This window comes from Chrysemys picta, chromosome 1 (assembly GCF_011386835.1).
Source record: "Chrysemys picta bellii isolate R12L10 chromosome 1, ASM1138683v2, whole genome shotgun sequence".
In the NCBI taxonomy this organism is placed as follows: Eukaryota; Metazoa; Chordata; order Testudines; family Emydidae; genus Chrysemys; species Chrysemys picta.
Window position 1 is genome coordinate 58,200,107 of NC_088791.1, and position 27,313 is coordinate 58,227,419.

General features: G+C 44.9%; 1 protein-coding gene and 1 long non-coding RNA gene across 5 annotated transcripts in view; one reads left to right on the forward strand and one right to left on the reverse strand.

Moving 5' to 3' along the window:
* Positions 1-14,682, reverse strand: part of SLC38A1 (solute carrier family 38 member 1) — a 46,013-nt gene extending 31,331 nt beyond the window's left edge. The window contains exon 1 of one of the 4 annotated variants that reach the window (XM_005297958.5): positions 14,009-14,682. The gene's annotated coding sequence lies outside the window, so the exon portion shown is untranslated. Of the gene's footprint in view, positions 1-13,272; positions 13,648-14,008 lie in introns of those variants that run through there. The other 3 variants (XM_042857132.2, XM_042857011.2, XM_042857045.2) reach the window with 3 other exon arrangements.
* Positions 14,637-26,253, forward strand: LOC122174360 (uncharacterized). Its single transcript, XR_006176079.2, has 3 exons — positions 14,637-14,770; positions 22,632-22,819; positions 25,539-26,253. It is a non-coding gene; the product is annotated as an uncharacterized LOC122174360 (long non-coding RNA).
* The last annotated feature ends 1,060 nt before the right edge of the window (positions 26,254-27,313 follow it).

Below are 27,313 nucleotides of genomic sequence, written 5' to 3' on the forward strand. Positions count from 1 at the left end.
TAGCTATTACCATACAGAAAGCGGAATAAGCTATACCCGTATGGAAAACTTTTTATGAGTATAACTGCCTCCACGCTAGGGGCTGTATTGGTATAACAATCTAAATAAAAAAAAACAAAACAAAAAACAAAAAACAAAAAAACCCACACTCCTAAAAATACTGTTAGAAAGAAAGCACCTCAACTCCAGCTGAGTTGTTTTTTTAGGCCTGTCTACACAAGGAAATATACCAACATAATTATATCTCTGTAGATACACGGGTATAACTCACCCTGTGGACACTCTTATAATTATACTTGTATCTATCGTAGGTACTTATATGGCCCCTGCCACCACAGTATCTGAGCACCTCACACTCCTTAATGGATTTAACTTCAAAACACCCCTTTGAGGCAGTACTATTATTCCCATTTTACAGATAAGGAACTGAGGTACACAGAGATTAAGTGACTTGCCTGTGGTCACCCATGAAATCGGTGGTTGAGCAGGGAATTGAACCAGAATCTTGCAAATCCGAGGGTGGTGCTCTTACCACTGAACCATCCTTCCTCTTTTATAAAGTGGTTGTTTATAAATATGCCAATAAATTTCCATGTGTGTCAGTGTAGACACCCTGGTCGATTACAGTGCTGTGATTGGCCTCTGGGAGGTGTCCCACAATGCCTGTTCTTGCCTCTCTGGTCATCGGTTTGAACTCTACTGCCCTGCCCTAAGGTGACCAACTGTCATTCCCACCCCTTAAATTCCTTGGGAATTTTGAAAGTCCCCTTCCTGTTTGCTCGGTGATGCGTGCAGTGGTGTCAGCGCATCTTTCCAGGTGGCCATGCCTGCTCCACGTACCAAGCGATCCCCTGCTTGAAGCAATGCCGAGCTGCTGGATCGCATCAGCATTTGGGGAGAGACGGCTGTCCAGTCTCAGCTGCGCTCCAGCCGTAGGAATTATGATACCTATGGATGGATTTCACGATGTATGACAGAAAGGGGCCATGACCAGGACACACTGCAGTGCAGGGTCAAAGTGAAGGAGCTGCAGAACACCTACCACAAGGCGCGGGAGGCAAACCACCTCGGTGCTGAGCCCACGAGCTGCCGGTTCTACAAAGAGCTGGATGTGATACTCGATGGAAACCTCACCTCCACTGTGAAGACTCCTGTGGATACTTCGGTGGCTCGCGTGCCAGTGGAGAGTGGACTGAGCCAGGAGGAGGAAATCTTGGACAAGGATGGGAGGGGGACCCCAGAGGCAGAGAACGACTCAGAGGCCAGAGATGCATGCAGCCAGGAGCTCTTCTCTACCCCAGAGGAGACTAGCCAGTCACAGAAGTCAGATCTTGCCAAAGCGCAAACAGGAGAGGAGGCCCCTGGTAAGTGGCTTTGATTTTGGGAATTGCTGAAGCGAGTTGTTGGGGGCAGGAGGGTTGCAGAAAGCAGGGTTGTGTCTGTATGATGCACATACCACCGTACATACATGCCTAGCCTGAGCAGCGGAACAGGGTGTTGATTGATTCCTTCATTTATGGTAATCTGCCGCAGAGATTTCCACAAAACTCTCATGGAGATACTGGGCAATCCACTGCCGCAGGTTCTTTGGCAGAGCTGCTTTGTTTCTTGCCCCATTAAGGGTAACTTTCCTGCGCCACTGTGCCATCACTGGGGGTGAACCATTGCTGCACATAGGCGAGCTGCATAAGGGCCAGGGCGGAAGCTGCAGTCTTGGAGAAGACCCTCCCTTGATTCCCTGCTCACCCTCAGCTGCAAGATATCTTCCATAATGAACACAGCCTGTGGAAATGTGGGGACAGGAATGATTATAAGCCCTCACCTCCCCACTACAGTACTGGCTCCCTCCAAGAGCCACATGCCCAATGTACAGTATGGTCCCAGAACACTGATTTCCCCTGCCCCTGCAGTTACTCACCATTTGGGGGGGTCTTCATAGAATATCAGGGTTAGAAGGGACCTCAGGAGGTCATCTAGTCCAACCCCCTGCTCAAAGCAGGACCAATCCCCAGACAGATATTTACCCCAGTTCCCTAAATGGCCCCTCAAGGATTAAACTCACAACCCTGGGTTTAGCAGGCCAATGCTCAAACCACTGAGCTATCCCTCCCCCCACAAGGCTTGTGGCTCATGTGTGCTTGCCTGGGGTCAGCCAGTTAGTAACAGGTATGTGAATAGTGGCTGTGTTTTAAATCAGTGGTCTGTGTGTTGCAAATAATACGGCTTCTGTAAAATGTTGCATGACCTTGGGAGCCCAGCCTCGGCTGAACGGCTGCGCAGAATTAGAAAGCGGCCATGAAGAACTAAAGACGACTTTCTGCGTGAGGTCATGGCGCACCCCGCGGCCGAAAAACAAGAATTGAAGGAGTGTTGGGACAGCAAGAAGAGGGACAGAAAGGAGAACGCGGCACGCCAGAATGAAGCCACAAAGTGGCTCTTAAATGTTATGGAGCACCAAGGGGACATGCTCCAGGTGCTACTAGCACTGCAAACCGAGCAGCTCCGTGCCCACTCTCCCCTGCAGCTGCTTCACAAAACTCTTTCCCATTCGCCCCACACACACTGCCAACACACTTATCAATCTCCTGGTTCCAGTCTGTACCTGCTACATTCCATTCCTGCCCCATCACAGTCCAGCCCTGAGGACTCCCAGTACCCACTGCACTCAACAACCGTCCCTTTGCAGTTTAGCCTTGCTGAAGTACAGTACCCGCTGTACTGTACTCCAAAGGAGAAGGTTGGCTATGATAAGTGGACATACACAAATCTTTAACTGTCCCAGGACCTCACCTCCTCCTGGGACCCTCACTTCCCCCATCCCCCTCAGTGCTAATGTGTTTTTTTGTTTGTCTCCTCTTGTTGTTGTTTTTTAATAAAATAATTGTTTTGTTTGAAAGCAATCTTTATTCTATTAATTGAAAGCAAACACAGCCCTGCAAAGCAACAGGCAATTTTCTTAAACCTTCATATTGCATCGTCTACACCAATCACAATAACCTCCTAGCATTACAAGCACTGCACTCCCGAGCATAGCAACAAATATGAGTGACTTTCAGCTTCAAATTGCTGCCTCAAGGCATCTCTGGTCCTTATAGCCCTGCACTGCGCCCCTCTAATAGCCCTGGTCTCTGGCTGTTCAAATTCAGCCTCCAGGCGCTGAGCCGCAGAGGTCCAGCCCTGAGTGAAGCTTTCACCCTTCCCTTCACAAATGTTATGGACCATACAGCACACAGCTATAAGCATAGGAATGCTGTCATCGGCCAGGTCCAGCCTCCCATATAGGCAGCGCCAGCGGGCCTTTAAACGGCCAAAAGCACACTCAGTCATTCTGCACTTACTCAGCCTTTTGTTGAACTGCTCCTTGCTGCTGTCAAGGAGCCCGGTGAATGGCTTCACAAGCCACGGCATTAAGGGGTAGGCAGGGTTTCCCAGGATCATAATGTGCATTTCAACTTCCCCTATAGTGATCTTCTGGTCCGGGAAGAAAGTTCCTGCTTGCAGCTTCCTGAACAGGCCAGTGTTCTGAAAGATGCGTGCGTCATGCATCTTTCCTGACCAGCCTGCGTTAATGTCCGTGAAATGCCTGCAGTGATCTACAAGCACCTGGAGAACCATGTCCCTTCCGATTAATGTACTCAGTGGCTAGGTGGTCTGGTGCCAGAATTGGAATATGCGTGCCATCTATCGCCCCTCCACAGTTAGGGAAGCCCATTTTGTTGAGCTAAAGAGCTGCAAGTCGGGACTAACAGGGCAGAAGTGCATTGATTGATTTGTGAAGGTTCTCTTGGTAATGAAAAAGCAGAGAACCTTTTAAAAATGAATGTTTAGATTGTATGGAAAATTGATTTAACGATACTGGAACTTCTCACTTAACGTTGTAGTTATGTTCCTGAAAAATGCGACTTTAAGCGAAACAATGTTAAGCGAATCCAATTTTCCCATAAGAATTAATGTAAATGGGGGGGTTAGCTTCCAGGGACATTTTTTTCACCAGACAAAAGACTATATTATATACATATATATATATATATATATACACACACACACACACAGTATAAGTTGTAAACGAACAATTTAATACTGGTACACAGTGATGATGATTGTGAAGCTTGGTTGAGGTGGAGGAGTTAGAGGGTGGGATATTTTCCAGGAAATGCCTCACTGCTAAATGAACTAGCAATTGACTGAGCCCTCAAGGGTTAACTCTCACACTCTAGGAGGCAGCAGGAAAGGAGGGCGGGCAGACAGAGACACACACACTGTGTGTGAGAGAAAAAATGCGCATTTCCCCTTTAAGTAGCTGACCCCAGGTTTAAGTACACTGCCCTGTTAATTAAATCAGCTTGCTGAGACCTCCTGAGACTGCAGCTACTGCCTAGAAGCTCCCTCCAGTAGTGTGTCATTCCCTCCCCCCCCCCGGCTCTGTGGAAGATGGGGTAAGCGGGGTGCAGGAGCGGGGGGAGGGGAAGACACCCTGACATTAGCCCTCCTCTTCCCCCCTCCCCCCTGTACAGCAAGCAGGAGTCTCTGGGAGCAGCTCCAAGGCAGAGGGCAGGAGCAGCACATGGCAGTGGGGGGAGGGACACAGCTGAACGGCAAGCAGCTGCTGCACAGGGAATTTAGGGGATTGGAGAGCTGATAGGGAGGGCTGCTGGCAGGGCCGGCTCTGGATTTTTTGCCGCCCCAGGCAAAAAAGCCTCCGGCTGCCCCCCCACCAGCGCGGCAGGGGAAGGCGCGGGGGGGGGGGGGGGGAAGGGCGGCCGGAGCCCTGGGGGGAGGGCGGTGAGCCCTGGCCGGGGCTCCGCTCTCCCCGGTGGCCAGAGCGCCGGGGGGAGGGCGGAGTGCCCGGCTGGGGCTCCGCTCTCCCCGGCGGCCAGAGCCGGGGCTCCGCTCTCCCCGGCGGCCAGAGCCGGGGCTCCGCTCTCCCCGGCCGGGGCTCCACTCTCCCCGGCAGCGAGCCCCGGCCGTGGCCCCGCTCTCCCCGGCGGACAGAGCTGGAGCGCCGCACCGCGCTGCCCCCCTCCAGTTGCCGCCCCAAGCACAAGCTTGGTGGGCTGGTGCCTGGAGCCGGCCCTGGCTGATGGTCCACCCTGGTTCCAACCACCCACCAGCTAGCTGCAATGGGCTGCTCTTCCTGCAAGCAGTGGACAAAACAGGCGGCTGCCAAACGATGTTACATTTCACAACTTTAAACAAGCTTGTTCCCCAATTGATCAGCAACTTAACATCGAAACAATGTTAACTGGGACGACTGTAAGTGAGGAGTTACTGTATAGGGTGAAATTCTGGCCCCAATGAAATCAATTGACTTCAGAGGGGCCAGAATTTCACCCAGAGATCCTAATCCTGCAACACTGTGTATATGGGCATATACTTGCATTTCACGGCGCTCCGACATGAGTGCAGGGTCCACCCAATGCTGTAACTTGCAGGATTGGGGCCATAATGCTTATAGGACCACAGTATCTCATCAAGAAGTTCATTCTTAAGTATATAAAAATTCACATTAACATCAACAAAATAACTTGACAGAAATAGAGTCATTCATTCCAACTCAGACAAGAGGCTATTTCTTTCATCAGAACAAACAAATACATGAATTTTCAAACAAGAGTTATGAGGCATTATGGACTCTAGAAGACAGGAACTGGGAGTCTGGAGACCTGGTTTCCTGGCCTGACTGCCATTAACTCATTGTGAGTCTTTGGGCAAGTGACAAGTATCTAATCCTTAGTATCTCTATTTTTAAAATGAGGATAATACTGACACTTATTCAGCTTTGTAAAGTGCTTTGCGATCCACAGTTGAAAGATGCTATATAAGGGCAAAGTATTATTATTTTCCCAAGCAAACTCCAGAACTTCCTTGTTTAATAGCCAAGGAAATGTAAGACTAGTCTACACTTAAAAATTTTGCTGGTGGTATAGCAATACCAGTACAGTTATACTAGCAAAATCTTCCTAAGGTAGACATGGCTTATATCAGCAAAAAAGTGTTTTTGCTGGTATATCTTATACTGGTCTGGAGAGTGAAATACTGGCAAAAATACTTTTATGCTGGTATAACTACACCCACACTAGGACTTGGGGGGATAGCTCAGTGGTTTGAGTACTAGCCTGCTAAATCCAGCATTGTGAGTTCAATCCTTGAGGGGGCCACATAGGGATCTGGGGCAAAATCAGTACTTGGTCCTGCTAGTGAAGGCAGGGGACTGGCCTGGACTCCATGACCTTTCAGGGTCTTTTCCAGTTCTATAAGAGAGGTATATCTCCGTATATTACTTAAAAGACTTTTGCTAGCATACAAATATCCCAAAAACTCACATAGCTAATCAACATTGCTAAACTGGCATAAATGTCTAGTGTAGACCTGGCCTTTTTCTAAACTCTCACTCAAAGTTTCAAGGAAGCAATATAGATATGAACAATAGTCCAATTGGTAACTAAGTAATTCCAATTCCCAATTCCAGCCATTACCTATGTACCCACTCCATGCCTTACCTCCAAAAAGGTAAAGCAGTGTTCTAATTGGTACTAATGAAACCCACCTATAAAAAGAAAATTAGCCCAAGAAATAAAATCTCTTCCCTTCACATGGCACTCTTCCACTCTGCTGGAAAAAACAATTCTCTGTGGTGTAATTGCCCTTGAGAGGAAGTGTGAAAGGATTGGGTCCACTGGAGAAGGAGCTTCAAAAGTATGTGTTTAGTAGCTAAAGTAGATCCTCCGTCCAGAAAAATAAGCAGGGAGCACTCTTGTATCCTGCAGTCTCTATGTGATTGGACTGGAAGCTTGCCTTTGTCTTTAGACATCCCATGACATATCTTGAAAAACCTATTACAGATAATTTGCTTACACTTTGCTGCTCACAGAAGAACACCATTGCCTTGAAAATTATAGAAAAGGATTATAATTTGTCAGATTTTAAAAGCAGGATTGACAGATGAGCATGAGTGGATATGCCCTTCTTTTTCTCAAGGATATTGAGAACCTCACAGACTGTCAAAACCTGTCAGGCAAAGAATCCAAGCTATTTTCTTTATTGTCTTCTGAAAGGTCAATAATTCTAACAGAATCCCTGCAACTCCAGTTTTCTGGATTGTCTAAATATCATAACACTAGAGATGGGCTTAACTCATCTGAAAAGTCTGGGTATTTGGAAAAACAAAATCCAATGTAAACAGTCCCATTGTATCTCACTACCCAATGGAAGCATGAACCAGCCCTGGTGGTATTTCTAAATTATGTATTTCAGAAAATACCTCTCCTGAAAGTGGCACTTCTGGCATTAATGTCACCACAGCAAGAGGTAAAAGTGATTGCTTGATGCTGTGGCATCATTCACTGAAATACTCCTTTAACTTGACAGTTCTTCCTCAAATAACATAATTCAAAATGGTGATCTCAGAGCCTATCTTCTCAGAAGCAGGCAAGGTATTTGAGAGGTACCTGGGTGCAGCTATGTGGCTTGTGTGCTTTCACCTCTGGACAGGACTTTCTTCACAGTGATATGGTCTTGCATAGATTCATTGTGGAGTTCCCAGTAATCAAATTGTCCTTTAGTGTTGTGGTAGGATGTTAAACCTCCAAGATACAATTAGTAGTTTTAACTACAGAGATAATTTGCTTGAAAGCTGAAATTTGATTCAGTTTTCTGTTCATAGATATGGTTGTTAATCTTGTGAAGAATCCCTCTGTGACGTTTACTAAAGCTATAAGAATCCAGGGCTTGAGTTTCACACAAATTGCTTCCTGTACAAAAAGACTGAGATGTGATATGTGTTCCATATCTTTGAGTGTTCTTTGAAAGGAACAGCAATATGACCAGTAAGAATCCAAGGATATAAATAATGAAACAATGAGTTTGAAATTGTGTGTATGAAATATTCATTTAAAAGACAAATACAATAATGAGTCTTATAAATGGAATTCCATGTGAAAAGCCAGGAAGGTAACTACTCCCTTTAGCACTAGTGACACCAAGAACATCTGGAATATGAAGCGCAGTTATGGTTACTATAGAAGAACACTGATAAATTGGAAAGATTAGAAAAAAGTAACTATGGTAACAAAGGATTTGGAAACTAAGACAACCTGTATGCAGAATAGATAAAAGAAGTTAACATGCATAGCCTTCTGAAAACAAATAACTGAGGGAGGACATGATAACGAAGTTTGGAAAGAGATGCTATAATAAGGAACAGAGGTGTACACTATTCTTTGCCTGTGGCACATAATCGTCTAGTCTCCCATGGACTGTAAGACCTTGGTCTAATTTCAGTTGTTGGGTTTAGAGTGGGGCTGCTGGTGGTGTAGGTAGCTTGTGATATACAGGTCAGACTAGGTGATCTGGTGGTCCTTTCTGGGCCTAAACTCTATGACTATGAAGTGGTTCTCAACCTTTGTCATATTGTGACCTTGTGTTACAACAGGAAAAACTTTGTCCCCTGTTCCATAATGTTTTGGATGCCTCCTCCTCATCCAGCAATAAAGAAAGGGAGGATGGTCACGACTCCTTGAAGTCTGGTTGCAACCTTTCCCCTCCAAACTGAGAAACCATGGTGAGCACAGGATTGTAACTAAAAAAAAAAAAAAAAAATCACCAAGTTCTATTTCTGACTCTCTCACTGACTTATGGCTTGGCCTTAGGCAACTCACTTAAAGATAAAGCAAAAAAGGGAAAATAGCTTTAAGTACAGATTAGTTCTGAGCCCTCAGCAATCAAGCTATAAGGAGCATTCAGCACAGAAATACATTTTAACTTTGTTCTTATTATTGTTTCATGTGAAATCCTCTTAATATTTCCTATTTTGCTTAAGAGATCTCAGAATGCAACCTCACAAATCTCTAAAATCTCATTTCAAACCATGGATTCCATAATAATTGTGAAATTACAGAATGATAAATTGTGGGATACCACCAATAAAACATGAAGTAAGTACCAAGAAGATTCACAAAGGGGAAAAAGTTATTTAAAACTTAATTTGCTGCTAAATGTGCTAACAGACTCTTTAGTAAGGCTATGTCTGCACAGAAATCTGTTCTTAATTCAATTTTTTGTTTTCTTTTTGTAGTACACCTGTAACTTCTTTCCATCAGTTTCCTCATCTGAAATATAGGAAAAATAACTTTTACGTGCTGATATTGTGAGGGTTAATTGGAAAATGCCTGTAAGGCACTTTGAAAATGAAAAGATCATTACAAAGAAGATCAGCTGTTCAAACTTCTTGTATTGGATTTAGATTATACATATAGATATGTAAGAAAATTTAACTTTAGCTTTTCATTTAGATTTAGAATATTTAAATCTTTCCACACCACAGAGGGTTCGACTAGGTGACCCAGCAGTAGGGTTGTCAACTTTCTAAACGCACAAAACCAAACACCCTTGCCCTGCCCCTGAGGCCCCGCCCCGTCTCACTCCATCCCTCCATCACTCGCTCTCCCCCACTTTCACTGGGCTGGGGCAGGGGGTTGGGGTGTGGGAGAGGGTGAGGACTCTGACTGGGGGTGCAGGCTCTGCAGTGGAGCCAGAAATGAGCTCCACTCCAGAAAAGGGCTCTGGGCTGGGGCCGAGGAGTTTGGAGTGTCGGAGGGGGCTCAGGGCTGGGGCAGGGGGTTGGGTGCGGGCTCCAGCTGGGGGTGTGGGCCCTGTGGTGGGGCTGGGGATGAGGGGTTTGGGGTATAGAGGGAGCTCTGGGCTGGGGCTGAGGGGTTCAGAGTGTGGAAGGGAGCTCTGGGCTGGGGCAGGGGGCTGGGGTGTAGGCTCCGGTTGGGGGTGTGGGCCCTGGGGTGGGGCTGGGGATGAGGAGTTTGGAGTACCAGAGGGGGCTTAGGGCTGGGCAGGGGGTTAGGGTGCAGGATGGGGTGTGAGCTCCGGGAGGAAGTTTGGGTGCAGGAGGGGGCTCACGGCTTGGGCAGGGAGTTAGGGTGCAGGGCGGGGTTTGGAGTGCGGGCTCCGGCCAGGAGGTGCTTACCTCAGGAGGCTCCTGGAAGCAGCCGGCATGTCCGGCTTCAAGGTAGAGGGGCCAAGGGCCTCTGCGCACTGCCAGCGCCACCCCTGCAGCTCCCATTGGCCATGGTTCCTGGCCAATGGGAGCTGTGGAGCCAGCACTGGTGCTCAGGGAGGGGGCAGTGTGAAGAGCCCCTGTGGCCACCTCTGCACCTAGGAGCCAAATGTACCTGCCACTTCCGGGAGCCGCACGGAGCCAGGGCAGACAGGGAGCTTGCTTTAGCCCTGCTGACCAGATTTTTAGCGGACTGGTCAGCAGTGCTGATTGGAACTGCCGGGGACCTTTTCAACCTGGTATTCCAGTTGAAAACCAGATGCCTGGCAACCCTACCCAACAGACCAAAGTTGCTTTCCATCCAACCTATTCTTTGGTTCACAATACTATTTTACGTAAACTGGACTGAAGGTCAATCATGTGCAAGAGAGTCTCTTAAAAATAAATTAAAACACTTAAATTATTTACATTTTTACTTAAAATAATGTTTTCCTGCATAATGTATATTTTAAAAGATCATATTTACTTAGGCTTATATGCTAGCTTCTGCTGTGGAGGGATGAGCAAAACTACCTTAGAACTGCAAAAATGCAGCGAAAATGTGGTAACACAGGACAATCCCACTCTCTACTCAGTCACCACTCCTCCTATGTGCATTAATGTCCTTGTAAAAAATAGGATTAGGTAATAAAGCATAAATCATCCTCCATGCTCTATGACATCCAGAAGGGTTCTGAGAGGCACGTGGGATGACGGTTTTCTGCACTTCTTCTCAAGGGTTCATGGCGTCTTGCCCTTGGCTACCCACAGATTCCCAGGCGCTATTCAGTCTTGAGAGTCCCCTTTGTCCCATCCATACCAAAACTGGTCTACTGTACAGTAGGGTTACCATATCTATTAAATAAAAAAAGAGGACCCTCCACGGGCCCTGGCCCCGCCCATTTTCCCACCCCCAGCCCTGCCCCAACTCCGCCCCTTCCCCCCTCCCACTCCTAGCCACGGGGAAAGGGCTGCCCGAGCGCTACCGGCTTCACGGTTTGCCGGGCAGCCCTCAGACCCTGCGCCCCCGGCCGGCGCTTCCCCAGCACAGCTGGAGCCCGGGAGGGGAAGCGCCCAGCCGGGGGCGCAGGGTCTGGAGGCTGCCCGGCAAACCGTGAAGCCGGTAGCGCTTGGGCTTCGGGCAGCCCCCTTGCCTGCGGACCCTGCGCCCCCAGCCGGGCACTTCCCCTCCCGGGCTCCGGCGGTGCAGGGTCCGGAGGCATGGGGGCTGCCTGAAGCCGGTAGCGCTCGGGCAGCCCGGCTCTGTTTAAGAGCCGGGCTGCCCGAGCGCTACCAGCTTCAGGCAGCCCCCATGCCCGGCTCTTAAACAGAGCCGAAGAGTCAGGGGAGGAGCAGAGCCGCGGAGGCTCTGCTTCTCCCCTGACTCTTCGGCTCTGTTTAAGAGCCGAGCTGCCCGAGCGCTACCGGCTTCGGGCAGCCCCCATGCCTCCGGACCCTGCGCCCCCGGCCGGGCACTTCCCCTCCCGGGCTCCAGCGGCGCAGGGTCCGGAGGTATGGGGGCTGCCCAAAGCCCGTAGCGCTCAGCTCTTAAACAGAGCTGCAGAGTCGGGGAGGAGCAGAGCTGCCGCGGCTGGAGGCTCTGCTCCTCCCCTGACTCTTCGGCTCTGTTTAAGAGCCGAGCTGCCCCAGCGCTACTGGCTTCAGGCAGCCCCCATGCCTCCGGACCCTGCGCCACCGGAGCCCGGGAGGGGAAGTGCCCGGCCGGCGGCTGGGGTCCGGAGGCAAGGGGGCTGCCTGAAGCCCATAGCGCTCGGGAAGCTTGGCTCTTAAACAGAGCCGAAGAGTCAGGGGAGGAGTAGAGCCGCCATTCTCCCAGACATGTTCGGCTTTTTGGCAGTTCCCCCCGGACGGGGGTTTGAGTGCCGAAAAGCTGGACATGTCCGGGAAAAAGAGGACGTATGGTAACCCTAACACTGTACAGGAGAGAAAATGTACTATTTCAGCCACCCTCCTTTGTGTGTAATGGTTCAGGTGACTGTTCCTTTCTCACGTTTTTACAGAAAGTATTTGAGTCAAATCAGAACTACTTAGTGGAACTGCACCACTTTACATCAAGGGTCCATTGCTCTAACTGAAGTGATTCCTGGGATGTAATGAAGTTCTCTCATTCAATTTTAGTGAGAGGAACAAGCCCCAGGTCTTAATAGGATCCCTTTTGATTATTACTTATTTATTTTTCACTGACCGATGACACTTCTTCCCAGATTGTTTTGAAATTGGTAAAAGTTTGGGTTTATGATACAATGTTCTTTTTGCAAAAACATTTTTTTAAATTAAAAAATACTTCTGAGTTAAAAGGATTAATTAAGGGTGTCTCTCATTCTGACTAGTGCTTTAACTTCAGAACAATGATAGGTTCATTTTATGTTGCCTTTCAAGCAATATTACCCCTCACAAAAAATGAATGAAGCACCATAAAGCAGCAGTCACTATAATTTGAAATATAGGTTAGTCGAAATGCCTAAGAGCAATGATATCTGGCAGGTTCATACTGTATGACAATCACATTAACAGCTGTCAAGGATGGGTTTTATTTCAGTTGTCCTTCTAATATCGGATAAACAAAGCACAGGTTTTTACATATACCACCTCTCTTTTTTCATGAAGGCGATAAATTATAATTACAGTTTGCTTTAATTTACAACCTCACCTTTAAAAACAAATGGAACAAAAACCTTTGGTCTAGAGGAAATCAATTATGTGATAAGAGAAAGTAGGCCAACAAAACACCCCAAAACAATATAAACTAAGCTTCTCCCTTTTAATGGTTTTACATATAGTGGGCCCAGCCTACATTCCTTGCCTACACAAAACTCTCATTGCAACTAATAAGACTATTGCGCGTCTTTGAAATGCAGGATTAGACAAAAAGACAGTAATTGTGGGGTTTTGATTTATGCATATGAGTGTGTTTCAGATATACCAGACACACACACATTCACATCATATTTTTAGTTTCTTCCCCAGATGATTGATACTCATTTTCCCCTCAAGACTTAATTTTAAAATGTTACTGCTGCAATCTACCAGCAGGATTATTAATCAATGCCATATTTAACAAAGTCTGGCTTATTGTTAAAGCAGCATCCCTACCAGGGCATTGCACACTACTGCAATGGCTGTAACCAAAAGATAAAATCAACCCCTCCCCTCCCAATATTTCATTCAAAATGAACATCTAGCAGAATTAAAATGCAAATACTCACATTCCAACTGTCCCTGTCCAGGCAGGAAAGTCTCTACATTTCAGGAGAATACTCTGACTATGTTTCTGCTTCAAAATCTCCCCTAGCCCAATGAATTTCAATAAGAGTTAAAAGATGTATCCTTATTTTACTACCACAATGGCCCTATTTATAGCTTTCAAATGTTGGCGGGAGTGATAGAAATTGAAATCGGAACTCAAATTACAAATGAAAGCGGGGGGCGGGGGGGCGGGCAGGGGCCATTTGGGGGGCCCACCTTTGTGCAGTGACAGTGGGGGACGAAGAAGGGCCCCTCTCCCGGACTGCATCTCTTCTCACCATTGTTCTTCTTTTCATTTAGAAGCTACAGCCCGACCCGCGGGCGGGAACGGAGTGGAGTGAGCGGGAAATGTGCTCATCACGTTCGCCTCCCACCCGCCCGTTCAGACATCATGGGCGAGCCAGGGGGACGGGAAACATGCTCCTGTTTACTCCCTGTCTGCCGCCAGCCCCGCCATGGACCGCAGCAAACCCCAGCACCGCCACCCCGGCGACGCAGACCCGGGACCACGCGGCTTGGTCCTGTCCACACGGGCTCCCCTCGGCTGCGGCGCCATCGGCGGCTCCCCCACCACAGGGCAGCAGGGCACTGAGTCCCAGCCATCCCCAGACCGACCCGTGGACCAGATTCACGCTGGGAGACTGGGGGGCCCACCCCTACCCGCCGCGCAGTGCGCGCTGCAGATACGCATCTCACCTCCCCAGCCAGGATGGGCCTCGCCTTCAAGGTGTCCCCGCCGCCTCGCCGGTGTCCTTCGTGAAAGGCGCTGGCCACCTCGGGCTCTGCCTTGCGGAGAAGCCCCCGTGGGTTGTGGCCCGCTTGGGAGGATGGGTCAAAGCGGCGCCTTTTCCTCGCAGCGAGGCGGGCAAGGGGAGCGAGCGGGAGATGCTCAGACGCGACCTTCAGCAGCAGCGTGGACCAGAGAATGCAGCTTCCCCCTCCTCTTCCTCCTGTGTGCAGCGCTACTGAGCGGCTTCTATCAGAGCTGTGCGCCACGCACCAAATAACCCACCCACCCACCTACAGACCTGCGTGTGTCTGTAGACATCGTATGAAAAACGCGGCCCCTCTAGAGTCCAGCCGGCTTTAGACAGGAGCGAGGGCACCGGCTCCTCTCCCGCTTTGTGCGCACGCCGCTGCGGCTCAGAGGCAGCTACCGCCGCCTCCTGCTAGGTGCTGCGCCCGATCCAAGAGTATCTCCTGCCCCAGGGGCCACGCGAAGAGAGCCGTAGCTGTGTGCTGTCTGAACGGAGAGGCGGCTTTTGTGTCTGTGCTCCCAGACCCCAGGCGGTGTTAATTGGAGCCAGCAGCTGTAGGTCTTAGAGGCAGAGAGAGCCACCCCCACCCCCTCCGGGGGGGGATGATGACACAGGTGGAAACTGCATTATGGGATGATGATGGGAGCAACAGCCGGGCCTCGGAGCGAATTCCGGCTGCCTTTGTCTACCGCTTCAAGGAGTGAGTATATGGGCTAGATCCGTGCTTGTAGGGCTGCGGTTGCAGATGGGCTCTGTGGCTTATCCCAGAGATGTAGCCCACTGTCCTAGCTACAATAGCACCCAGCCATGTTCTGAAAAACAGACAAACCCTTTGTCTGGTTTCCACATCTTGGGACTTAATAATTGTAGCCCTTCCTGCTCCTCTATAGAATTGATCCCACGGTACACCAGCTTTGATACACAGATAAAGGAAATCTCCATGATTCCATCCGTGTTTTTATTGGCTTCTACAAAATAAAAGAATGCGTTGAGTAATAAACTGTAATACTGTTCATATCCAAATGTTCATACTAATTTCTAATACAGAGAAGTGGGAAAGTATGTCATCTGGTTTAATTGACCTAGCTCTTCAGTAAATACTAATTGCAAAATAACATCTTAAGTGAAAGCTATTCTTCCCTATGTTTTTTATGCTTTCTTGCTTTTCTTGAATTTTTGGAGCTGTGACAGTTTTGTTTCAGGGAGAACCCCTTGCTGCAAGAAGAATCTAATTTATATAAAGGTTAGTTTCAAGTCCCCAAAATAGCTACAGAAAATTCAACATGTACTGAAACCAATTCCCCAACTCATTATACCAAACTACATACTAAAAGTTTCCTTTTTCTTGAAATGCTAACACATTTAGGAGAAATAATGTGTACATTAAATATACAGCTGGCACTACACTCTTTGATACTTCACAGATGCTCTCTGTAAACTATTGTATCAGCTCATTTCAATCCTTTCTCAGCCTGAAAAATACTTAAGGAATAAAGCAGAAGTAAAATTTCATCACTATTAACAAATGTAGACCCAGATCCTATATTCACTACAACCATGCATAACTTTAAGCATGTTGTCCCATTGATTTCAGTGGGACCACTCACAGGCTGGAAGTTAAACTTATGTGTAAGTGTTCATATGTAACCCATTCACATTACAGGTCCATCTCCACTGCCTACTGTGCTGTTCCACAGAGGAGCTGAGTTATTACAGCTACAGAGGCTTTGGCTCTTTAGCTCAGGCTATAGCACCTCATGGTTTTAGTTCTGAAGGTCCCCAGTTTAACCCTGCATGTGTCAGTTAAGATGGTGGCTGTCAAACTTGCAGGACTGTGGCTTTAAAATAATAATACTTTGTATGCATGTAACATTTTTCGTCATTGAGGCCCAAACCGCTTTATATAAATTAAAAATAACACTTACTACTTTACCTTTGCAATGTGCTTTACAAACATTAACTAATTAAGCCTCACAGTATTCTCGGAAGCAGATACATATTATGGTCCGCATTTTACAGATAGGGAAACTGAGGCTAGAGCATAAGTGGCTTGCCCAAAGTCACAAAATAAGGGGCCAGTCTAGTAACCTCACTCACTACTGTGACGACCTGCTGGAATTCCCCTCAACCTCAGCAAGTGAAAATTTTGCTAGTGTTGAGCTATGTGACAACTCCTTGACACACCAACTTGTCTGCCTTACCAGCAAACTCATCAGGACTCTACCAGTCCAAACCTAGCCTTGCAGGTAAGAAATAGTGAACTCTAGCTCCCGAATTCCCTAAAGACATCTCCCTGCAGTGTCCAGCTTCCTTTCTGAACACTGTCAGAAGTTGTTTACTGCTCCTATAAAGAGATAGTAAACAGCAGCTCATTAATGTAATTGTGGCTTGAAAAACATTCTTATTTCAATCACAGCAATGTGTTGGTTATTGTTAAAAGTACAGCAAGCTTATTAATAAAAAGGCATAGATTTAAGTGATACCAAATATAAGGAATAAAGACAGAGTTACAAGCAAACAAAACTAAAAATACATTTCTAATACTAAAACTTAATTTCAGCTAGTTATAATCTCTGACTAAGCAGGTTTTTCAATTATTGTCAATTCCCAGAGACTTCAACCCCTTGGTTGAAGGATCCAAGTTATGTTCTGTGATTTCAGGAGCTCTGGCCTCTTTAGTCCCCAGTGATGGATGCCAAAATGGCCTTTTCTCTCTCCTTCTATCTTCCCAAAATTCATTGACTCTGCTTCAAGAGGCAGGAAGGCTTCCTGAGGGTGCAGTCTTCATCTCCCATTGAGACAGTTAACTTCCCCACTTGTTAGTTTGATGGCTTTGTTTACCTTTTATGTAAATATACCTTCCTTGTTCTCTGGCTGACAACCAGGCTGGACAGACAAGTAAATACACATTCTTCTCTCTAGGACAGACTGGCCTTATGTATTGTTTTCCAAACACATTTTAGAAACATAATTTTAGCACATACTTATAACTCTTTGTATACACCCTGTATATACACCACACAATGATTTGCAGGACCAGTGTGTTACCAGTTTGTATATGATACCTTATATCAGTGGTTCCCAACCTATTCTCTGCCACAGCACACCTTGATATTTTTAATTATTTTGAGGCACACCACCAAATTATCTGCAAATGAACTCTCCCTCTTATCACCTTGGTTTAAGCTGTTTACTGCTCTTGCCATTCACTATGACAAGTATTTTCAGTCAACTCACATATTCACACATTCACACCAACAAGATGCCAAATTTTATTACATGATGAACAACAAATAATAGAAAAATTGTAGCAATCAAGAAATATAAACTAACGATATTACTATTTATCAAGACTGATATTATCTTTTCATCTTTGAGGCACTTATTTTTTGTATGGCTTTGGAAGTGAGCAACGTCAAATGCCAAACTCCAAGTCTGAGATCCAAGCCTAGCACTGAATTTGAAAGGGGAAGTTGTTCAATTTTGTTGACCTTGTGTGCACTCAACATTACGCTCATGATTTCTATGCATGCTGGTAAAATTAATATTTCTAAGATTGTAGGTGGCTTTTTTGCCTTTGCTACAAGCTCAGTGACCACGCAGCTTGCTTCTAGTGCTTTGTCAGAAACAGTTGCACAGTCTATCGTCAGTCACACTTGCTTTTCATTCTGATCCCTCAAACGCTTAAAAAAAATTATGTCCTTCTTGGCAAGGGATGAATGTTTGCTTGTAAGGTGTCATTTTAACTTACTTGGCACCATGGCATGGTTTGAGAGTTTCTCCCCACACATGAGTCGTTGTGGAAGAGGGCAAGATGGTTCCCCTGTGGATGAATATCCATATGGCAGATAGCTGTCACAGATGTGTTGGTTCACCACTTTCACTTTCTTAATTTTATGTTCCGCTTCATCTCTACAAGTTCATGTGGAACTGCCAAAATCTTTTTTCTTCAAATATTTGTCAATTTTTGGGTCATAAATTTGAAATTCACTGCTGTAACTTTTGAGATTTGTAAGATTTGAAAAACACACTGAGCACCACATGACTCCCATAACATGAAGTTCATTTGAGCATAGTGTAATGTTGTGTCTTTCACAGGCCACTTTAAATTATATCTCATGAATATTCATGAGCCAATCCAGAAGAAGCTAGTAGGGTTAAAATCAAAACAACCGTGGTGGCTAATGTTAGATCGTGATCTATCTTTTGTGCTAGAATTAACATTTTCAGCAGTGGAAACTAACATTAAAGGTAAATATAAGAATTCTGGACAAAAGCATGCTCAGTGGAGAAAGTGGCACACACTTGAGAATAATATTTTGGGATGACAAGCAATTAATAATTAATAATTTCTTCTCATTCCCAAAATAGTCTTCCCAAGTGTGTATAACTCTCTCCACTGATTTTAAATGCAATATAATTAATTATAATGTCATTCCAGGTCCAGCTCTCTCTGGCTTTTATCTCAAGTCAAATGTAAATATAAAACTTAGGCTTGATTTCTATGTCTTTTTTACGTGCATCATCATCAAAGGCTCAGTGCAGTACATTGCATTCATCAGGGCACATCATCTTTGTTTACTTTTTATCCCTCTTAGCATCGCTTTGGGGAATGGAATGTGACACATGCATAATATTTGAAAGGGGCCTAGTCCCAGAGAGCAAAAGTACAGAATGCAGTCTGGCTCTGACACTGATTAAAATACAAGAGAAATGTTAGTTCTCACATATAGTTTTTCAAAAAATTACATGGCACACTGGTTGGGAAACACTGCCTTACCTGACACATTTTAGATATAGATTATTACAACAGTGTGTTAGGTGTAGTGAGTATGTCAGGCCTGACAAGTTGTTGAAACAGAGTATTGCACCACCAGTAGATCTCTTTATCACAACTACTCCCATGGGTAATGCATGTAGCCCCATTGAAATCTCATGATGAGGGGCCAGGTTCCAAGTCATGGCCAGAACTCCTGACTCAGTCCTGTGCTAAAAGTACCAGACCATGGTCCCTGCCAAAAGCAGATAAGAAAATATTTTTAATTTGCTCTTTTATTTAATTAGACTTTAATCCATATTTCTTTTAAAACTTGAATTGAAAAGAACTTCAAGGAAGTAAGAAATCTACTCAACAAAAACACAAATTACACAGTGCGCACGATCAGATCCAACTAACATTGTGAAGAATAAGAATGCTTTACTTCATTTCTATAACTGAAAACTCAGACATATCAGGTTAGGTATCAGGTTACTGTTTTATATCATTGTGCTACCAAATGTGTAAGTTATGTAGAGAAGGCACTTACAATTTCTAAAAAATTGAGTCTTTAATTTTCAGAGCTATTCTTAGACTCAAGGTGATTAATTTTTATAAAATTTAGTAAAATTCTGTTCATCATATCTTAACAGAGCTGGGCAAAAATAATAATACTTTTTACCAATTAAGACATTTTTCATATGAATTTTTGGCACAAGGCTAACATGTTTTACCCTAGGAGAACAACTTCTTTATAAAACCTCACCTCAGCTTTGCCACAGACTCAGTTCCTTTCATAAGTTCAAGAAAAACTAGGTTATAAATGTCAGGATTCTTCCCATTAACCTTTAAACAACATAATCAGGTATGGAGTTCCAGATACGCATATCTACATGCAAGCCTAGAGATACATAGTATGCTTGTTTGAATGCCTGATCTCATATCATGCCATAAGTAGGGCCTCAGGGTCTCCACTCTATTCTTATTCTACTTAGGGTGGCCAGGTGCCCAGTTTTTGACCGGAAAGTCTGGTCAAAAAGAGGACCTGACAGTGCCTAGTCAGATCTACCGACTGGACACCCAAAGTCTGGTTACTGTGGGTGGGGGAGGCAGGGAGGCACTGGATCATGACCCGCACCAGCCCCTACTCATCTGGGGCTGCCTTCTACCTACATTGGGTGGCTGCAGCAGCCCTGGCTCCACAACCTGGGAGGGGGTGGAGGGAGGAAAAAAGCGACCGACTGGGGGAGAGGGGAAGAGGCCTTGGGGGTAGGGGTGGGACCTTGGGGGAAGAAGCATGATGGGGGCGAGGGCTCAGGGGAAGAGGTAGGGCAAGGGAGGTTCCAGCATTCCTGCTGAAATGTCTAGTTTTTAAATATTACTAAGTTGTCAAACCTAATCCTACTTGATCTCTCGTGTTTTTGACATTGTTAATCATATTCTCCTTGATATTGTGTTAACCTTGTCTTTTGTGACCAAACTTCTCCTGGTTTTCTTACCTTTAGCTCATTCCTTCAGCTTTTCTTTCAATAAGTCCACTTCTCTCCCACTTCCTCTTTGGCCCCACTCTTCTCTCTGTCTATATTCCTTTCCTGTATAATCTCATCCTCAAACGTGGCTTCATTATACTTATGATTCACAAATCTACCTCTCTAATCCTGTTTCCCCCACTCCAGTTCCATATCTAGGCCTGTCTCTCTCTGACATCTCTTCTTGAATTCCAACCAACCATCAGTTTAAACTTACCTAACTGTAACTGAACTTCTCATCTTTCCTCTGAAACATTCCCTACTCGCCATTCTTTGTCACTAATGACAACACTCCCATCTTTCCTGTTATTGAACCCTAACCCTAATCTGAGGGTCATCTTTAGATCTGCCCTATTTATATTTTATAAATGTGAGAAACTTAGCATCCAAATTAATTTCAGAGTTACACCCTGAAATATAATTGTTTTCCTCCCAGCTCCTAAAAATTCCTTTTAAAATTGGCTTTCAAAAATTAGCATATCTGTCTATCTTATCTATCTAAAACTATATATGTATAATAAAAACTATACTTTGAAAAATGAAAACATACTTTATAATTCTTTTGTTCATTACGTTATCACAATACGTTGCCTTATTATGTAAGACACTCTCATCTGGAAGATCAATTACATTATCAGAAAATCAACAATACTGACTCTTTAGTTTGAGGTATTGCTCTTCAATATGGAGTATTAAACTAAGGGCTGCCAGAACTGTACTTGCTACACCGATGTTAAAACACTGCTGTTGCTACCAGCATTTTAACAGGGGTTTCTTGACTTTTATATATAAGGGTATTTGATCTAACAGTGGAGTTATAAAAACAGACTTCATGGGGTGGTCTACAGCATGATTTGGCTAGTGTGGTTTTCTGAAAATATCTGCCCACATTCGTCAGGGAACCCATGAACCCTGATAACATCAACTGATTAGGCAAGGATTGGTGGATCCCCAGGGGTGCTTCACCAGTATCAATATGGGCAGGTTAAGGAAGGTACATGACACTCACATCTTTAAGAACACAGGACTGTTCAGAAAGCTTCAAGCAGGGACGTTCTTTTCTGACCAGCAGATTACCACTGGTGATGCTGATATGCCAGTAGTGATTCCAGGGGATCCAGCCTACTTCTGGCTCCCCGGCTCATGAAACCATACACTGGCCACCTTGACAGCAGCAAGGAAAGATTCAACTGCTGGCCAAGCAGGGGCTAAATAACTGTTGAATGTGCTTTTGGTAGATTGGAAGGATGCTGGTGGTGATTACTCACTAGATGGGATCTCAGTGAAAAAAATACTCCAGTGGTTGTTTTCTGAGTAATATGTGTGAGGTTAAGGGTGAAAAGCTGCTGCCAGAGTGGAGTGGTTGTCTGCTGATTTTGAACAGCCAGACATATGGGCCAGTACAAGAGCTCAACGTGAAGCTATGCAGTTGAGGTAGACTTTGAAAGAGCATTTTAATGCTCACTCACAGTAGTGTTCTGTGCTAGACTGTTCCCTGGGCCTGAAGCTTGGGTGCTGCTAGGTATTGTGTAGTGCTTGTTGTACATTTATAACTATGAGTGGGTGTTTTCTCGAACCTATGAGTTTTGTGTTATTCTACATTTATAAGTACTGAGTGTTTTGAGTACTGCTATGCCTTCTGCAAATAGATGGTGTTAACTAATGAAGATCATTTTACTTTTAAAAACATAGAATTTTATTGAGTGGCAAAAAATAGTGCAGAAAAACAATGCAAAAAAAACCAGGCAACGTAATACAAATTTTAAACATAAATTAACGGAATGGGACTTTGAAATTAGAAAGGCAGCAAACATTTCTGTCCATTTCAGTGCACATACATAGTCTGATGTGGCTACACATATACAACTGTGGCTCTCACAGGTCACTGCATGAGAAGCTGTAATCTTCCATGGTGACCCATCGCATGGAATGGTGGGGGTATTGATGTAGCCCTTGATGCCACATAGAATATTGGGTCTATATGGAGCTGCTACCTTGGAGTTCTCACAGGAGAGCAAAGGATGGGAAGTCTGCGATTTTTGGACCTGTAGAGCAGCCAGGGTCTGTAGCATTTGCGTTTGCTGCCTGAGAAGACCCATTACGTCATGGTGCATCCCCCTCTCTTTTTCCTGGGCCTTTCTCCTGTTTGATCTTTCCCTCTCCATGCTGTCTGCTATGTTGGCACTTCAGGCCCTATGTTTGCAGTCTGATGCAGCACAGGCTTGTAGTTTCTCAGTGAACATGTCCTCCATACTCCTTTTCTTTCTCCTCCTCAGCAGGATTAGACATTCTTCAGGTATAGAGGGGGACCGTTCAAGGCTGTAACAGCAACCGCTGTTAGTAAAAACAGACAGATGTATCATCGGATTTACAGTCACAACAGAAAGATGCACAACACAAGGCGACTTTCTCCTCCCCCTCCTCACTGTTCACAGTAAGAGTCTTTGTCTCAGGCTCTTCCAAGGTATCCATGGTGGTTTGCAGAGTGCTGGTGGGGTGCAGTTTGTTGTAGAAGTGGCAGGTCTGCCTGGCTCAGTTCCTTTACTTTCACACAGCACTACTGCTGATCCCTGTTGTATCCCTTTGATTGAATCCCCATGCAATCTTTTTGTAGATGTCTGTGTTTCTATGACTGGTCTGTAGCTCTGCTTGCACAGCCACTTCTCACAGGCCCAGGAGATCCAATACCTCCCACTTACTCCAGGCAGGAGCATGTTTACTACTTGGAGCACATGGTAAATAAGCACCCCGACTTTCACAATAAGCCAAAAATCAAGCTAATCCCATTTTAAAACAAGGCCAAAACAAGACAGTCCCTAAGAACCCCAACACTCTATGTGACTAGATCCCCCGGGCGCGCAGTCTGGGACTGTGGTGGGTCTGCTGTGCACCCCTGACTCTCCTCCCCCCTTGCCCCTGCTTGCCAGGAGCTGATAAAAAAAAAGAAGCAACAAGCTACAAGCCAAAAACTAGCCAACAAGCAACTCACAAGCCAACTAAACCAAAAACAAGCCCAATTTCTGCGTTTTTGTGTGTGCTGGTTTGGCATATCTGGTGTGGAGCTGGCATGGTCGGTTGAGTAGTTGCACACGACAGGGAGAGTTGCTAGGTGTGCTCACCAAGGCGGGCAATCAGAAAAACACATTTCAAAAATGGGGGTAGAGTTTAAAGGAGAGAAGTCTTCTGGTCTCCATGACCCCTGAACAAAGGAGTTTATAAGTGTGACCAGAACAGTCACTGTTTCAAGGAATGGGGCATTGTAGGACAGCAGCTAGATGACTATTAGGGTCCACACAGGTTGCACAGTGTCTACACTTCCAGTGCTTTGACCTGAGTAGATCAACCACAGCTTCCTGCTGTTCGGAGAGGTGGTTTTACAGCATCACTGTGATAGAGCACTTACATCAGCGGGAGACAAATTTTAGCATAGACGCATGCATGAATAGGTCGACGCAAGGCGAATTACATCGACCTAACTTTGTCGGATTCCTCTGAATTTTGGTATACATCAGGCAGGTGCGGACTAGGATTAGTGACCCAAATGTGGTCTCATTTGATTTAGGGGTTGTAGAGATATATGTCCTCTAACCCAAAATAGCCATTTTTCAAAAAAGTTTCTAGGGTTGTTGTTGTAGTTGTTGGTTGTTTTTTAAGCAGAGCTAGACATCAAATTATTGATGTGATATGGGTCAAAATGGTCTCATTCTGTCAAGTTTTGCCCACTAAATCTTTGGGAGATCCAAATGAGAATAGTATTTAAGAACATGCTCACTTCTTTGCTTGTGTAGATGTGCCATCTGGAAGGATTACAGTGCACATGCACCAATAAAGTAAAAAAATGAGAGAGTTTCTATGCAGCCACTTTATGATTGCCTGGGTAGTTCAAGGGAATGTATCAACACCATTACCCCTGGTGAACACCTTGCCATTGATGTTTCTAGTCTGAATCTTTGTGTACCTGTGCAATAAAGATTTTATAGCTCATGTTGCTTTCATCAAGTTGTCTCTGTTATAATATAACATGTTTTTATTTTGTGGGTAGGTTTACTGTGAACACAGCAGATTAGTCAGCAGGTGTTCTAGCCACAGTTTTGTTATTTTGAGTGCAGAGGAATCGGAGAACAGGACTTTGTGTGTGTTAGAGGAACAGGAACTTGAAGAAGGGTTACAGCTGTGGAGGGTATGGGAAATGAGGACAGGTGGTAGGCAAGACTTGCATTTGTTGTTTGTTGCATTTTACTAGCCTCTGCAGAAATGGGATGGACAGGAGAGGGGGAAATAGAGTGGCTAATCCCTGATTTTGGGGCAGATGAATGTGATGTTTCCAAAGGTGCCTCGGATGGAGTTTTGACAGTGCAGGTACTGTGATGGAAAAGGAATGTGTGTGCCCAGTGTTGCCAGTGTGTGGATTTTGAGCGATTCCTGGATCATGAGGTTGCCGAAGTGTGCAGGAGATCAAGGAATACATCATGACATGGGGATTTTGACTACAGGCTGATTTGGGTGCAGAGATGTGGCTTGTGTTGACATCATGCTTTGCCCACTCAGCAGCATCTAAGTGGTGACTTAAAAGGTTGTGATCTACTGAATATTGTGGTGATTCACTTTAATGGAAATGATCTGGGCCTTATTCATGGTGTGCACCTCATACAATATCTGAGAGCAAATTCGGACCACATCAGAGATTTGTGTCCAAGAGCTGCGATAGTTTTCTCTAATTTGTCTGCGCATCTGCATAATTGCTAAAGCAACAATATGAAAACTATTAATAAGTGTTGGAAGAACATTAGTCTGAAGATTGGAGGGTTCATGGCTCCTCAGAAAATGTGTTTCTCAGAAATGGGATGCATCTGTTGGACGGGTCAGATGATCTTTCTCTCAAAAGTAAAACTAAGTGTTTTGGAATAGAAATCCAGCCTTGTCACAAACTCCACCATCCAACCATTATGAAACATGAGCAGGAACACCATTCCACTGTAACATAGTCATCCTTTGCTCCAGGCACTGCATATGAGTCCAGTTATAGGAGGGAGGGAAGTGAGAGCAATAGAAATGTTTGTATACCAGGGAGCAAAGATTTCAGAGGGATGCATTCCCTGCTTGCGGGGTGTGTGTGTGCGTGTGTGGGTGTGGGTGTCTTAATTTGCATAGGCAACCTTAACTGTGCATTTCCTGGTTTTCAGATGTTTGAGTTTTGCTCAACTCAACGTTCTGCAGACATACCACCAAGCCACCTTGACTCTGCACTAACATAGGTTTTTGACACTGAATATGATAAAAAAAAAAGGTAGCCAAGCCAAGAAAACTGGTTCTGCCCCTGTGGACTGATAACTAAGCAACACATCACTTGGTGGGGGACTTTGCTCACCTGATGAAGCTGGTCAGGGGTCACCTGACAAAGGGGACTGGAGGTTATAAAAGAAAGGACTCTCACTGGCTATTCTGTGGAAAGAGCAGAAGGAGAAGCTGGCTACCGAACAGAAAGAGACATTGTATGCTTTGGAGGAGAATTTTCACAGGGACAGCAAAAGACACATCTCTGACACCAGGGCTACTCCCTTGCCAAATTTTAAAACCCTATTCCAAAGCATGGAGGTGCTAGAGTTTCTCAATGAAACAGGTGTAAGAAGTTTTTTAGTTTAGGCAAATGAAGTATTTTCCCCCAACTTGGAAATGGCTGAACTATTTTAGCTGAAACTTTAGGGAAAAAATCAGCCTGAGGCAGAAACCTGGCATGAAAAATTTCATCCTGAACAGTAAAAATTATGCAGTTTTAAGGAACTGAAAATAGAACCATCAAATGGAAACCATGGACAACTTTAACTATACCTATGTCACCTATAATAATGAGAAAAGCATCAAGCATGTAACAGCAATAACAAAATAAGAAAATAAAAACTGGTTTAATCTTTCTAATAGCTGCAAATCTTAAACCCAAAAGATGTACACATGGCTGGATCATACAGCTTTCACTCTAGAAAATTTTATGAAAAATGTACATATATTTAACCAGTATTACCAGAGGTGATGATAAAAACAAAAACAAAACAAAAAAAACCTGACCTTACTCTTACTAAACCTTCTACCAGGAAGATGTAATTGCCATAAATAATTTAAAAGGCCTGGAAGTCAGATATTTCCAACATTATGTAATTATTACAATCCAAGTAATTTTTTTTATGCTGAGTATATAGTTGCTCTCAGTTGTACAGCTGATTGTTTTGCCTACATGTGCGTATGTAGCTTGTACAGACGTAGGAGTTCCACCCTACTTGTTTGTTTTTCATTTTTCCTGGAAGCAGGAATACGTGTTGCCAAAGTTGAATACAGTATTTCTATATCTGTTTACTTTTCTCCTTGATGTACAGCTGTTGTTAAACAGGAACTACTGCTTGTCAGTAATTGGTTAGCTTGTTACAAATACATTAATTAATTGTTACTACTCCCGCTAACAAATTCATGTGATTCATTGTGTCATATTTCAGAATTAGGTAATTAGTTATCTGGAAAAGCAGCAACAATCTAATTTTATACACAGTGCAATAGAAAGAGAACCTGAAGAGAACCTGAAGGAAACCCTGCTAAAGACCTGGTTTTACAGTCCTTTCACAAGCAAAAATGCCTGTATCAGGACTTTCAAGACTGCCCTAAACAGAGAGTTTCTTCACATCTCTCCATCCTCCTGTAATTACCCCTTGGAACTTCCCAAATTTTTCTTAACCCAGTGTTCTTTTCTTTGCTAAGGGCTAGATTGTACCTTTAGGCATAATCCTGAGCAAGGGTGAAGCATAAACTGCACCACCACAAAAGTAGGCATAATTTCCTCCTTGTTTTCTCTTGCTTCAGGGCACCTCATACAATATATGAGAGCAGATCTGGACCACATCAGAGATTTGTATCCAAGAGCTGCAATAGTTTCTCTGATTTGTATATGTGTCTGAATAATTGTGCTGTCCAG